The sequence below is a fragment of the Platalea leucorodia genome, assembly GCF_965183815.1.
Source record: "Platalea leucorodia genome assembly, chromosome: 11".
Classification (NCBI taxonomy): Eukaryota; Metazoa; Chordata; class Aves; order Pelecaniformes; family Threskiornithidae; genus Platalea; species Platalea leucorodia.
Window position 1 is genome coordinate 14,408,631 of NC_138833.1, and position 15,943 is coordinate 14,424,573.

A 15,943-nucleotide genomic window follows, 5' to 3' on the forward strand; every position below is an offset into this window, starting at 1 on the left:
ATCCACAGTTCGGGAACTCCTCATGGAAACCCAAGCAAACTCAAAGCCAAAGTTGTGATGAAGGTTTCTCCAGATAGAAATGCAATTGTTGCTGGTGTGGTTGAGAACTCAAATAAGTAAGATGGCTTCCAATTTGAAAAGGATCACAAAGAAGTCCCTTATTTTGGAGAAATCAGTGTTTGCTCTTGAAAGAGTATGAATTATTCATATCTAATAAAGGAAATGAAAACTAAAGAATTATTGCTACTGATATCTCTGAATCCAGGATTTCACACCTTCTTTCCATCATCCCATACTGGGATACAATGCTCTCCAAGTCTAACTGATATAAAGCCCCCACCCATATATCCAGCTGTTCTACATCCTGTTTTTATCCTCCAGCATGAGGAAACTGAAAAATCAATATAAAAAGAATTTTTTTCCAACCAAGCAAAATAAGGAAGGAAAACAAATCTACTTCTTAACATTTCTAGATGTAAATATTTGGGGTAGGAGAAAGAAATAGCTGATTATCTTCTGCATTTGACAGAACAAATATAAAAGTGTCTTCTCTGAAAGACTCATCTAGGCATTATTCTGTATTCTGACATTAAGGGGAACATTATTTGATTGCGTCTTTTCTCAGGAATGGGTAAACTGGTCTGGTGGTTTGGAAAAACATAAGTATCTATTTTTCAATTATTTTTCTTTTTTCCACAGACCACTGCCATTTTTTATTTGGGTGACGGCCAGAGTTAGAGAGGATAAACCACCACAAGACAAAATTTTCTCAGAGTGTTCTTCTGCTATGAACTTCTGGAAATAGCAAAAGAAACCTTGTTTGCATGAAGCTGGGGTCAGATGAAGAATCAGGCTGACTGAACAGCCAGGGTACCGCCTGCAGTCACCTACATTTTGTGACGCTGGGTAAGTTACCAAAATCAGCAATGATATAAAAATAAAGATCCATTAATCAAAGAATAAACTGGAAAAATACTCAAATAACTCAAAAAGACTGCAACAGCTCTACAGAACAGCTCAGATCCCTACTTTTCACCCCTCCTGGTAAGCCAGGTGTAGGCAGCTTGCTGCCATCCTCCCTCTTTTCCCCCTTCCCTCTCACCCAGGTGATGCCCCATCCTCCCACCCACTTAGGCCCACAGTCTCATCCACCACATGCACAGACTGGATTTCTTTGGAATCATGTCTCAAGCTTGCTCTTTTTCTTTAACATCTCTAAAGCCTTTTTCTTCAACAAAAAGATATTCTCCTCCAAGCCTCCCTCCTCTTACATCAGTTATTGCAACCTTCAGTTTTAGCAGCTGCTCTCAAGACCACATCAATTCACTCCACAATCACACTGGTCCTTCGTTTACGTAATTTACAAGCTTCTTGCCTTCTCCTCTGTATTCCCATTACCTTTCCACATCTCCTCTTACCTCACTGAACCAATAACCTACCTACCATACAGCCAGCCCATAACCTTTGCCCCGCCAGCCTCTATAATCCGTCTGTCAGCTTCTTCCCTAAGCGCAGACTCGCTTTCTCCCCAGCTTTCTTTTAAGCCTGGGAAAACCTTCCCGATAAAATCTGAACAGCCACTCCTTTCTCCTCCTTCAAAATTATCCTTACAACTCACTTCTGCCAAAAAACCTACCAAACACAACCTTGGCTATGGCTGGGCAACGGGTGAACTAAGATTTTCTTTCCTCCTTCCCTTGCTCCCTACCTCTGCTCTCAGCTAAGCATTAGCCAAACCAAATTACACTACCAAAGAAGGGTCCTCGCCATATATATATATATATTTTTTTATGCTGTATCCCTGTGGTTATTAGTGCCTGCAGAAGATAAGACCCTCAGGGCAGGGATTGCCTTCCCCCCCGCCCCGCTTTTGCAAAGCGCCTAGCACAACCATGGCTCAATTCCCTGTACGTGCTCCCAAAACGCCAACATACTGATAACAGCGCGTTCCCTGGAGGAGAGGTACGGCAGAGCTGGGAACCACCAGTGAACTGCAGTTGTCACTGGCACAGAACAGGAGGGCAAAGAGAGATCAGACAAATTGGACAAGAGTGAAATAAAAGCACAGAGCACTGGTGTTATCATGTGTGGGAGCAAGTGACCACCAGCACTTCCAGAAGCTCCTGCATTTCTGTGCTCCAGCCCATCACAAAGCTTTCAGGCAGTTAGAAGTGTCCCGGTTTCCCTATACTTAAAGCAAACTTTGTTTTCAGCAGAAAAACAGTGCTTTCAGCCTTCACTTCTAAACCAAACCCATATTATGATAGCTAAAATGTCAGAACTAATTAAGAGGAGGAAGCTGTGCATAAACCAGCCAAGATGTGCATCTGCCACCAAAGAGAAAGCGCCGATTTTCTACAACCCTCTCCAGGAGCCGGAGCACACAGCAAGCCTTCCCCTCGAAGCAGATAGCTAGCTGGCAATTTGGTCAACCCTGAATTATATGCTGGAGTGCTAACTTCCCTTGTGGTTGCAAAAAAAGAAAGGCTTTAAAAACATGATTTTAAATGATGCCCAGGGGTATATTTAAAGAATAGCTAGCCAAATTCCACCCCGCCTGTTGGAGTGCCATCGGGCTCCAGTGGGGTTGCGCAGCAGATGAGAGCACTGCGTTTGGCCAATTAGTTTTAACCATCATTATATAATATTGATGTCATCTTGACTACACATATATATTCTGGCATAGCAACTGAAATTACATTGATTTATTAAGTTGATAGCGCGCACCAGCGCCAAGCTACCAGGTAATTGATCAGCTGCCTGGGCTGAACTTCAACATGTAATTTCCAGCGCAATTTGACTGATCAGCAATACCATAATTGGTTGCAAATGTCCTTCCTTCTATTTGTTTTGTTAAGTGGCTTTTTCATTAACGCAGCAGAGCCAAGTAAATAAATATGACTTTACTATTGGACTGAAGGCAGAGAATAGTTGAGAACTGGATACAGACTGGGACAGGACTGTGCGATATTGTCAAGCCAGCACTTTTTTATACATTCTCCATTTTGCTACATTTAGGGCCCTGGTTGCTTCAGAAGAGATATCTTTTAGCAAGAGGGATATGGGCAACACTATGCTCAGTAAACCACAAATTTATTGAATTTATGCCCCCAAATGCCCTAAGTCAATAGGTTTATTATTAAGCCAAGCCTTAATGTCTCTACTACTCCTCAGATGTCCCTGCTGAGAGAGGAAACCAAGCGAAGTGTCTGGGAAAGGGCTCTTTGCTCTGGAGGGCAGCACCCAGGCCTCTGAACGAGCTGGCAAACTCAAAACTGGGCAGAGGGGCTTCACGGGAGGTGGCACCTCCCACCCCCACCCGCTCTAGCACCAAAACCCAAGCTGCGGGTTTCCTCGCACCAAAACCCCAGGTGGCGGGTCCCATCTCCAGAGCCGCATCCCCAGCTCAGATCCGCTACCACGGCACGCTCCCAGCCCTGCACTCTTACAGGACCACAGGGACTGAACTTTGCGCTTTTAAAGACCAAGAAGCATCAGATACCGTCTCAGGCTAAGTAAGTTGCAAAGTTCCTGAAAATATTGACTCAAACGTTGTATCTGGAGCAAGTACAATTATTTGAACAGGAGAAGGGTAGAAGCGCGCTGCTGTGGCACCAGCTATCGCATGAAATAGCTCTGTACATCACCAGATTATCACATGCCATTTCTGATTTCCAATAGATACATAAAACATTGTTTTCTGGGTGTATGATTTGTCAGTACATGCTTTTAGTGCTCTTCCCATCTCTTATTTTACCCTATTCTATCAATGTCAGCCCATTTCTGGCTATATTCTAAACATTTGTAACCATGTTAGACCAGAGGATGAATAGGGTTATCTGGTGACTTCACAGCAATGAAACATTTTTACAGACCTTTCACACTGAGTCACAATGCAAAGGCAATAAAAAAAAAAGTCAAAAAGAATAAAGGCAGTGAGTCAGGAGAGAAGAACTAATACGTTATTTTCAACTATTTTCAGCAGTTTAGGACTTTATACCTTTGATACTTTTCATCCACTGGACGCTGCCAAATAGAGCCATTGTTTTTCTCCTCTTAGCTCCCTGAAAATATCTGACAATAATTTTATTCAGACTGGAGTAAGCCAAAGACTAGGCTACTGAACCAATGTGTGTTCTTTGAACTATCCCATTTAAATCTCCAGGATACCAGCATGTTGCAAGCAGGCATACTTCATTAGCTAATTCTTAAACCTGTCCACAAAAGAAATTGGGATGGAAGTGTTCAGTACCTTTTTTTTTTAAAGCTTTTTCTGTTGCAGGCTTCGAAGGGCTCTGGACTGCAGCTCCGCAGACCTGCAGGGCTGCCTGGAGCCCGAGCCCTGCGCCGGCAGCAGCGCTGGGAATAACACAGCTTGACCGAAGAGGTGGTGGACACAGCATCACTCCCTACCCGTTCAGGGCATATGTGGCACAGGCCTGAGGTTTGCGATTTTGTATACACTTTATAAAGAGCTTAGCATAGTCATTACTCAGCAAATAACCAAAAGAAACAGGCTTGTAATTGGTTTGCTCAGACAGTTGTAAATTATTAGCATTTACTATGCCCTGGTGCATGTACAACCCGGGAAAAACACCCTTCTTGTAAGGGCCTGTCCTGCAACTTCTGCTCAGAGCATTTGCTCCTATGAGTGGGGTCACAGAAACCATCATGATTATTAATGTGATTAAGCAGCAGACACCTTCCCCCTGTATTTAATTCTGAAAGTGCCCTTCAGTGCCCCAGCGCCTGGATCATGCCAAGCGCCCGCCTGCCTCCCATCCTGACCTGGCTGCACAGCAGCTCCTTCCCACATCACTGACTACTTCTGTCCCTTCAAACTGCTTCTTCTGAAGCCTGAATCCCAGCTTCACAGGAGCACAACCTCCCCAAAATCTAGGGCAGTGCTCCCGGCAAAGCACATGGCAAACCAGAAGATTGCTTTTCATGCAAAGCACAATAAATCTGCCCTGACTGATTGGAGGGGATGCATTAACTGAACCTTGAATTTCCTCCCCCCACACAGCTTTTCATGGGGAAGGAGGTTGGTTTGGTTTGCAACAGTTCCAGAAGTTAGACATGAGAGGGAAACGCGCACCAGCTTTCAATGATCTGTCAAGGGCAGCGGCTGCTTCTTGGCAGGAGCCTCTGCTGAAACACCAGCGAGCATCTTTCCCTCCCAGCACAGCACTACTGCCAGTGACTAAGCAGTTTCTATAAATCAAGCTGCAGCAGAGTTCAGAAGCCTAATAATAATCTGAAGATGTAAAATAATAATAATATGGTGGTTTTAGTGTTAAGAAGGTCACAGATAAGTGTAATAGACATTCTGATGTTGAGACTTGCAGCTTGGTTTCGAATAATTTTAGCACTCTATTTGATGTCTAGTTTTACAGCATTAGAAACTGGAATTAAACAATGCAATTAAAACTCAGCAAAGCTGTAATCTGATCTTATTTTCTACTTCTAGCCTTGCTGCTTCAACCTCTTCCTCTGAGCCCTTCGTCTCTCACACGTTAAAAGTACTTGCCGTCACCTATGCGGGGCTTTGGTACCGGTTTGCCTGCTGAGACCCCAGCCATGCTCCTGCTCCCCGTCCCACTCTATCTAGCAGCGTTCAGTCGAGGCCACGGCAGCAGCTGGATGTTCATGGGGTGGCTGCGAACCAGCAGCGTGAGGGTGCAGACGTCCTCCCCAGCACCATAACCATCCAAGGCTCCTGCACAATGCATCCAAAATGCCTGACAGTGCCTCTACAGCTGGCACAGGACAAGCCCTGCTTATTCCATTTACTGTAACTGTCTCATTATTACTTCGTTTATATTGGTACAACTTAATCCAACTAATTACCATCATGAACTGCGGCACATTAAGGCCCTGGCTATAAAGGACTATTGTACTGCACTAAATGTAATCCTTCTTAAAACATCCTGTGTTCATACCTACCAATTTTCCAAGATTACATCTGTGTAACACATCGACACCGAAGCCTTTGCAGACCTTTGATGTACACATGCTGAAGCAAACGTCTCCAAAGCAGGCACGGCTTTGCACTGCCGGCTCCTTTGGGGCAGGAGCAGTTTGTTACACGTATGTTCAGTACTGAGCAGTACCAGACACCGTGGCTGGAAGTAATAGACATTCCCAGGGCAAGATTAATGAAAACCTTACGAAATGCCATCTCTGTATTGCCATTGCTTTAGTTTTTTCAGGAGAAGCCATTTTCCCAGAGTTTCCAACCCAATCTCAAGTGCAGCATGGTCCAGGACAAGGCAAGCTCTCCTTCTCGACAAAGCTGAAGCATCAGCTCTGGGTGTTTGTCAGGGAGGGTGGGTACCAGTGCCAAACACGCCACTGATCCAGTTCAGCCCGACACAGGACATATTTCAACTGTTCACATTAGTGAAATGAAGTTGTTCCTGATGGCACGAAAAAGCAGGTGCTTGGGCAATGCCCAAGCTTTGCGATGGCCTGCTGAGCAGAAGTGATGGAAGGGCAACATCTCCGAATGCATAAAAGCATCCCACAGCAGCAGTATATCCATCAGCTTCGGCAGCTTAGGGACAGATTCCCACATCAACACCAGTCCTTTGCCCAACTGTCATCCTTTACTGCTTGCGTACACCATGCATCCCAAAGCTATGCCATCATTCGGGAATAATAATGAAGAACTTAATCAACACATGGCAGCGTAACATGTCACCACCGTATTACCTTGCAAAACACCACCATGCTAAGCAAGCATCCAAATAGTTCAGCCCCTACAGCAAATAACACATCACACTCCTGCCACATAGTCAAAGGCCTGAAACTTGAACTGGTGTTACTGGGGAGGTCAGCAAGAGGACCACACCTTAGAGCAAGGCCACCCTGATAGCAAGCCAGGATAAAAAGGGTTAAGTTTGAAAATAAGACTTAGTGATTCTGATGACACTACTGAGCTCTGTGGAGCCTGGGACCACCTGCACCCAGAAGGAGCCATTTCCATCACAGGGCCTCAGGTTTTGCATAACTCAGGTTTGAATCAGCATTGTATCCAGCAACAGCACAGCAACATTCAGGTTCACAACAAATCCAGGGTGCAAGAAATAATTTTACTGGAAAATAATCCAGCTTTATGCCACTTTGGTGTGGTGGTTAACTATTACCACACGTGATTTGTGGATGGGGAAACCGAGGCACAGGAGAGCACTGTGTTCGGTAGCTGGTAGATCCTGCAGCCTCATCAGGCCGGTGGGAAGAGCCTCGCTGCTCCATCGCACAACCCCACACGTGCCCACGCACCTCCCCGGGGAGCCCTGCACCCCACTTCTGCCCTGCGTTCACAGGAGCCTGCCTCCTCTGCAGCTCAGCTTCTGATCAAGACCAAGTGTAGCTGTAAGATTAATCAAGCCCTCCACCTCATGTTAATCCCCTGCTCTACCACTAAGTACAACACCATTATTTAAGCACCTAAAACCCAGCCTAATTTTCAGAGGTCCTGGATGTCTGCATTGAGTCCAAAGACATCTGAGGATCCTCAGAACTGCTGAAAATCAGGGCACTACTCTTAAATCAATACTTATGTCACTTAACTATATATAAAGCAAAGAGAACAGCAGAAGTCCACAATACGCTACCTGAGCTATACGCTTATAAGAAGGTGGTGTTATAGTCAAGGCATTGCAGCAGGTTATAGGAAGTGCTGCAGAAATCACTTAATTTCCGTGTGCCCTATTTCCACATCTGTGAAATGGGGATAACAAGACATCATGTTGCGAGGTGCTGAGCCACTAAGAGTTATTATGGGAGCTGCAGAAGTTGCTATAAATACCTGAAGAACGAGGGCATTCGGTGTTACACTAATAGAATACAAAGGCTATAAAAGCCTTTGCATTTTAGAGATGAAAGCTTGAGATAACTACAGGAAGCTGAAAAAAATCCTCCCAGACCTTCGTCCACAGCCACTGATGTTCCCCTGCAGACTGGGTCACGTTGATACGGTGGGAAGGCAGTATTTATTTCTTTACAGAAATGTGGATCTAAGAGCCTTCAAGCCGGTGACTGGTTGAACTTAACTTTCACCAGGGAGAAGGTTATAGTTTCAAAAGTAAGCAGCAGGGCTTTTGAGCTCACTTTCAAATTCAAATTAGGCCAGGTATGGAGAGACTGGAGACCATTTTACCACTCTTGGCCTGGTCTCTTGGCTTTCTCCTGAAGTCAGGCTACATCAAGTCCCCTTCACATCACCCAAATGGTACAAAAACGCTTTAGAAGAAATCCATCCCAGGCTTCCCATGGCAGCTCTAGCCCTTTCTCTACAGCAAAAAGGTGCTCAACTCCTGCATAGCTGTGACCTCCCATTCCTTGGACTTACAGAGTCTCTCCTGCAAGATCCAGCAGATGTAGGCAAAGCAAATGCATGAATCTTAAGGAGAGGGGAGGAGAAAGACCTGCCCCTGCACAGGTGGTGCAGCAAAGCTTGTCTGGAATCATGAACCTCCCTTTAGGTTAAAGAGTCTGTTTCTGTGGGCAGCTGCAGCTGGCAAGTCTCTGCAGCACAGCCCTAAGCCAGCAAAGCAGGAAAAAGCAGACTCAGACAGCAGCAGAGCTCCACCTGGTTGTACCTCGGCTCCCAAAGGAGTGGTCTTCAGCCTCTCCAGCTCTGTGAACCCCCAATATTTCCCCTAAGGGGCCGCAGTAGGCTTGCTTTCCTTAGTTACTCTTCCCAGACCTTTGGAAGGAGCCCATGGACACCTCTCCACTTACCACAAGTGAAAAATTTCTCTGGAGGAGTCTCAAGACTCCTGTAGATCTCTGAGGATCAAAAGGATTTTGAAGGGCTAATCCCCTTTCTCCTCCAGGCAATCACCATCCCTGTGTAGGTTAATTTAGCAAAACGGCAGCAAAGGAACTTCATGTACTGTGGGGTTTTTTTCCCCATGCTGTGCTGGTGGCGTGATGAGAGGCAAGGAATAAAGAAGTGGGGAAAGCTGTCAATAATCCCATCTCAGTGCTATTACCATCGTCTGTCCTGTATATTATGTTGGCAGCAAAAGGGAGGTGCCTCAGGCAGAAAAATACCATGAAAAGTATTTTGCTACCCTCAACCTTGTCAAACAATATTTGTTCCTGGTGAGACGTTTCATTTCTCCGATTCAGCTGTTTTCGCAACAAATGGATCTACGCCTTTTGCTGGGTGCTTCTGCAGGTTAAAAATTGACTGAACACACTGATTTCATGAGCCCTCTGGAGCTGTAGCAGCTTTATCAAAGCTGCGATCAAATGTATTTATTGAGCCATATGTGTGAGAGAGATTAAGATGAATTGTAAGTCTCTACCCGTTAATTGCAGAGCCTGCCCGACTGCCCAGCGTGGGTTTCTGCATGTGCCAGTCAGTGGGGCTGGGGAAACGTGTATACTCAAATAGAGCAGCCGTGGTTAAAACGTGCTGGACAAGGTCAATTGGAAGCACTATCCCAGTGGAGCTGCCGCCCAGCTCCCATCCACACGGGAAACGTTCAGTAGAAGGGAATGAGATCTGGGACCACTGGGCAGAGCTGCTTTAGACTGGTGAAAGTCAAGTGCCTCAAAGAATGAAAACAGTGTATACCATAATGCACCTAAGACCCAGGCAAACCTCTAAATTACAATTGTCAACATTCAGCCTCCAGTGAAAAAATGATGAATTTAATTATCCTCAGTAATATATTCACATATACATGACCAGGAAAATTTCTGGTCTCTTATGCATTAGAATCTGAATAAGCTACACGCTCCAGCAATAGCCTCTGTAAGTGAGGCTCGCAGGTTTGTTGGGAGCATGTTCTTACGTGTTACCAAATGGGGCATTTAACTTTGAGTGTCTCCCTTATTTAGTTAAATTTTAAAATTATTTGATTGGTCTTCTCTATTTCAGTTATTTACAGGCAAGAGAAATAAATACTAGTGTTGACTATATAGTTTGTACTTACTAAAAAAAAAAAATTTATATTAACTATTTAGAAAGCTTTTTTTTTAAAAAAAAAAAAGGTACTTGGACATTTAAGACATCCTAGCAGGATTTTTATAAGTGCCTCAGCTTCTCCAGTCAAGTGACACTTTCAGGTTCCCCCCCGTAATATTTGACACCAGATATTTTACCCAGAACCACAGCAATATCCGCTCTGGCCCATACTCCAAGCCTCTTGTTTGGCCATGGCCTCGGCCCTTCTGGGAACACGCTCTGCCCTTTTCCACCTGCTGTCTGTCCCACATGACAGCAGGAGAAGGGACATTTAGGCAGTACGGACCCATCTTGTGCACAGTACCTTCGGTTGTGTCGTCACACCTATGCTGCATTTTTCAGAGGCATTGTGTGCTGGAGCCACTGGAAAGATATGTTAAAGATTTCTACGTCATTCCTCTGGGCTTAATTCTTATTAATTTGAGTATATTACTATATAAAGGATAATTTAACTGTAATATTGATTAATTAATGGTCAATGAGTGTTCATTAAGGTGAAGCAGCAAACTCAAAACTGATAAAATGTGCTGGGAGATTTGCTAGACGAGGTCATGGATGCTCATAAATCAGCAACAGTCAAGGAGAGACCTAAGTCCTATGTGGATAATTATATCCAGAGCCACAGTCTGGGCAAAGATCAAGATTTAAGCCAGTCCCTAAATATTAGAATAACATCTTTTGGGGGGAAAAAAAATCAAGGGGAACAGACTTTTGTGCATGTGCCTGCCACCGCATCTCTTGCATCCTCTGCTGCAGCATCTGGAGCTGGCCACTGCTGGAGACAGGGTAAGGGAGCCAGCTGGACCACAGTGTGGCATAGATTGAGCCCTTACATACTTGACAAAAGCCAATCTCAATCACATGCCTATAGTTAGGAAAGAACCAGCTTTGAGAGACCTTGACCGCAAAGATATTTAGTTACATCCGAACTGAAAAATGACCTCAGTGAGAGTCCCAGCTTTACTCCATCCTGCACTTGGGAAGACTTGAGAGCAGGGAGGATGCAAGGGGCAGCCTCACACTCTGCAATGGAGCAAATGAAGAGTTTGGATCTAAAAGCATCCAGACTGCAGGGAAGTTCAGGTCCAAATCTATGCTTTCCAACTTTACACTTCACCCTTGTTTGTGGTATCTCATTTCACTTGGCACTGCTGTCATGTTTTTCAAGAAGCAGATGTGGAAGCCTATTGGTTTTGGTTCTGTCTAACATTCTGGGAAACAATTCAGAAACCTGGAATTCGACCAAGACTCATGTCTAAGCTCCACCAGACCCTTAAGTACGACTGCTAGCATTCTAATAATAGTTTCGCCCAGTTCTCATCTTAAAGCCATGGATCCAAACCTCACCCTCCACCAGTCACTTATCACAATGCGATACTGCACGGTGCCGCTGTCTTCGAGGTGCCTCTCCTCTAAAGAATCATCCATTTCTACCCAGTTACAGAAACTGCCAGCTTATTGTTACAAACCCAAAGCAGGATTGGCCACATCTGGCTACAGCTCCGGTGTTCTGGCTAAAACACTTCCCAAAGCCTGTGTGGGGCTCAGGGGGGCTGAGGCCACCGTGGCTGCTCCTGGCCAGCAGCAGGATGCTGGCCCCAAATTGCCCCACCTCCAACCCAGCCCTTTCTCATGCACCTTGAGTAAGGCTCCAGCTATGCAAAATCCTACAGCAGTATTTAAGTGCATTTTTAAACTTCCAGCACATGCATGTTTCCTCTTATTTCATCAAAGACTTGAATTTCTTTTTGGTGACATAATTTGTCAACACATGCAGTTCATAACAGAAAAAAGGTTGATCAAAGAATAGCAGGTAACTCTTATTTACTGCGTGATAGCAAGCTAAATTGCTGCTATAGCTTTGTATTAGCAGCTCCACATTTAGTGCTTTTATCAGCATTTCAGCTGCAACACACTCTTCAACTTCAGATAGACAATTTAATAACCAGAAAAGAGATGTAGTTTTTTTTTTTCCCCCTCTGACAGACAAAGCTCAGTGCCAATGTTAGGATGCAGGAAACTTACTTACAGCCAGTGATTAACCCCAGACAAAATACTGGATTTGTACCCGATGCAGGAAGATGGGGAGCAATGCACAGCTGTCTAACCACGAGACAACGGTACAGGTCTGTGGGTGCTCACGGTCAGCTCCTCTACTTCTGAGGGGAGTAAAGGCAGCAGAAATGGTTGAAAATATAAAAGCAAGCAGTGGATGGCAGTGGCTGTTGAAATTGATATTCACATTTCAATTGGGGATAAACCTTCTGTTATTTGGATTCATCAGTTCAATTATATACCAGTAAAACCATATCATTTCCATATCATAGAGCCTTCTTTAAGAAAATATCAGACATTAAAAGACTGCTTCACAGACATTACTAACTCCATCTCACTTCCTAGTAATACCAACATCCCTGGGTTTCAGTCTTAGTTTGGGTGCCAGTGGGTCAGGCAGTATCTTCCACATTGGTAACCTGGACATACCGTGCCCATGTTTTTAACCATTCATATCACCTATGATTATAATGATTTTTTTTTTTTTTTTTAGGGAATTCATAATTCTTCAAGAGTACAGAGCTTCGGGACTGCATGGTGGCCCTGTGTCAGCCAGAGTCTGTGGGCTCATCTGAACACCCCACATCCCACTTTGAACACCCCATTGCCCTCCTGCACCCAAAAAAAGCCACGTCACACCCCACACTGCATTAGTAAACCTAATCTATCTACCCTCCAAAAGTAGATATTTCAGAATAGAAGGCAGCCCTGGACAACACCATATCCCCAGCACAAACTCCCAGTCCTGGGAAAGAGTCCCATTTTACTGAATTCTTCAATCCCTGCCATGAGTCATCTCACCAAACTTAGTTTAAAACAAACAGATTTAAGGTTTAAAAGTCTTTATAGGGACAGGGAGGCAGGAGCCCAGCCTGGTACCCAGCAAAGCCCTCAGTACCTGAGCAAGGTGAGCAGAGCAGACCCACGGATCACAGCTGGGCTCAACCAAGAGCCCACATCATCGGGTGAGTTCATGGCGATGAGGCAGGTCTGAGGACAAGCCACAGAGTCAGCCCACAGGTCAAGGTGAGATCCAGCGAGGGCAGCCCCGGCCAGGCACCATCCAGCAGTTCTCAGGCAGGTCCCTCACAGCGTCAGGGCTGTTGCCCAGGCAGAGGGTCCACGGATCCGAGCGTGACGGAGGGGGTCCACAGCCAGCACAGGCACGGCTGCAGCTGAGCTGGAGAGCAGCACCTCTCCGACACAGCTCAGGGAGGGACTGAGGGTCCCCAGTTGAGCTGAAATGGGCTCCTGGGCAGAGGGTGTGGGTGAGTCCCCAGCTGGGGCTGCTCAGGGCTGTTCGTGCCTGTTAGTGCCCTCACCTGACACTGCAGCCTATGGCAGTCAAAAGGCTCACTTTCCTTAACAGTAAAGCGTACATGACAGTACCTATACCTGTATCTATACCATGCTCCAAATGATACCAAATCCAGCCTCCTCAGGATTAGCAATGTATTGTAAAACTCTGCTTCTAGTTTTCTATATGAACTGTAAATAGTACCCAACAGTTAAAGGTATCTGTGAAGAAAACACACCATGAGATGAGGCCGCCTCCTGGCTTATGGCTACATCAAAGGCAAAGCTACTTCCTTCAAAGGCAGACAGAAGACTCTTTTTCTGGAGAAATCCACACCCCAACTCCTAAGCATATGTGAAAGGGAGGGTTTTTCAACTTGTGACTTGAGTGACTTGAAACAAATCAGATGTTGAACCATATGGGGTTTTTTGAGACTGTAAACTTTTTTCATTACAGATAAAGTTAATGATGACGCAGCTGTGTGCTCCAGAGCTGCAGGCCAGGAGGTCTGAAGATAGACGGGTGGAGTGAGACGGAGGGTGATGCCATAAGAATATATAGGGAGATAAAATTGCAAAAGGTGATTACGTGTTGCTGGGTCTGGCGTGACAGCAGCTTCATGGACATCACCTAAGGGCTGAAAGGCAAAATTTGCCCCACTGAGAGGCATGCTGCTGGCTGAACAGCAGGCTGCGGGTAATACCTGAAGTCTACAGAAGACAATAAACTGATCTTGCTCTTGGCTTTAGTTCAGCTGAGCAGCCCAGGCAGGTTAGAGGTCTCAGATCACACATTATATCTGGGACAAGTGCCCATTAGTCACTCTGTACAACTCCAGAGGGCCATATTTTGACTTGTAAGCTGTGTATTGGTCATTTATCTCTCTGCTTACCTCTGACTTTTTCTACTGTGTCCATCTTTGCTGCCCCCATACTATTGCATCAAGCCTATTTCAAAAACAAGGTGATTGTTCATTCGCCACAGTCCCACCCATTTTCCATTCCATATTTCCAGGTGTCTCCATTAGGTAGGTTTGTAACAGAGCAGTTGAGAACTGCAGACTTCCAAAAAAAAAAAAAAAAAAAAAGGAAAGAAAAGAAGAAAAGGCGGCTGCGTACCCTTACCTACGCTGGCAGCGTTCAATGGAGTGGTAACATAACTTGATGGAAAGTGTAAAGGAAGGCTTGAAGAGGGGATGTTGCTTATCACAAACCAAACATTGATGCAGCAGCAGAATAAAACTATCAGCACCAAGAAACTTCTGGAAGAAGCAGAGGGAGATGCAATTTTGCAGCTTTCATTCTATCTAGAATAAAGGCAAAGAATCTTTCTGCACTGTAAAATAATGTTCATATTTTGACCAGAAACTACCTCTCTACTAACTGTAGAGAAATTTTAGCAGAATAAAAATTGATTGCTGTAATTAAGCATGACCAGAAGTTTGCTGTTAAGAAAACAAATGCCCATGATGAGTGTTACCACACTGCTGACGTGCATAGGTAATGAAGCAGGAGGGAGACTTTTCACAGTTTTCTGGGAAGTGTAAAGGGGCGTAATCCAACAACCCAACATCTTCTTTCTCATAACTACAACTGCACTTACATCATACCCAAATACATAACATATTTTGTTCAAAATATCACACTTTTGGCTGCTTAAGGAGCAACAGAGGCAAATAAAAATGATCTGTAAGTTGCAGTCTTCTGCTGCATTTTGCATTAATTCTTTTCACTGCCTTTCCAGTGAGCACAGTGGAGATCTGCCCGTTAATCCCCATCAGCTCTGCCAGCCTCACTGAGTTACGGCGAATGTCTCAATCGTGTGTCACACTGAAACTACTACTCCAGGACATTCAACAAAGAAATAAGACATAAGAAAGGCTGTACTGTAAATATTTGAAGAAGTCCAAGGTGCAAGTACAGTTAATGGCATACTTTGGTAACAGATCACCCTATAGTCTATGTTATTTTGGTAACAGAATAATGTTTCATAACTGAGACAAATAAACCTGAGCCTTTTAAAAAAGGGCCATATATTACAAACTGACTATATTTAAAATCCAGTATCCAAATTGCCAAAGTGTGGATAATTGCTCGCAGCATCTTACAGAGAGGAGGTATCAATGTGGCTCCATATGCAGGGTTTTAACTTGAATGCGTTATCCCTTGCGAAGAAATTAACTCATTTTTAACATCCTGACCTAAGCTGAGCCAGGAAAGAATTACTGGGCCAGCCGCCTCTTCTGACATACACCTTATCTTCAGCCAAGCCAGCTACCTTAAATCCTGAGCAATCGTCTCACCAGTAGAGAGAAACTGAATTCCCAGATATTCACTTAGGGGATTCATCTTCCTCACCTTCATCTGTCCAGGTGCTTGTTGGCCAACAGCTGCTGGAGAAGAAGAGAGCCCAGTCCAGCCCACCCATTGGAGACACCTAGCTTAAGAGGGAACGAACTGTCCTCTGGACATGCCCAGAGTGGGCTCTCCATCACCTCTGCCATCTCAGGTGAGATGACCTGCACCTGGGAGTTCTTTGAAAGCACCTAAAAATGAAAGGCTCCTGGGATGTCTTTCCTCCGACCAAAGAATTTCTCCATCTGCTTT

General features: G+C 44.9%; 1 protein-coding gene across 7 annotated transcripts in view; it reads right to left on the reverse strand.

Annotated features, from left to right (window-relative positions):
- Positions 1-15,943, reverse strand: part of JADE2 (jade family PHD finger 2) — a 146,376-nt gene that overhangs the window by 98,187 nt on the left and 32,246 nt on the right. The window lies entirely within an intron of this gene.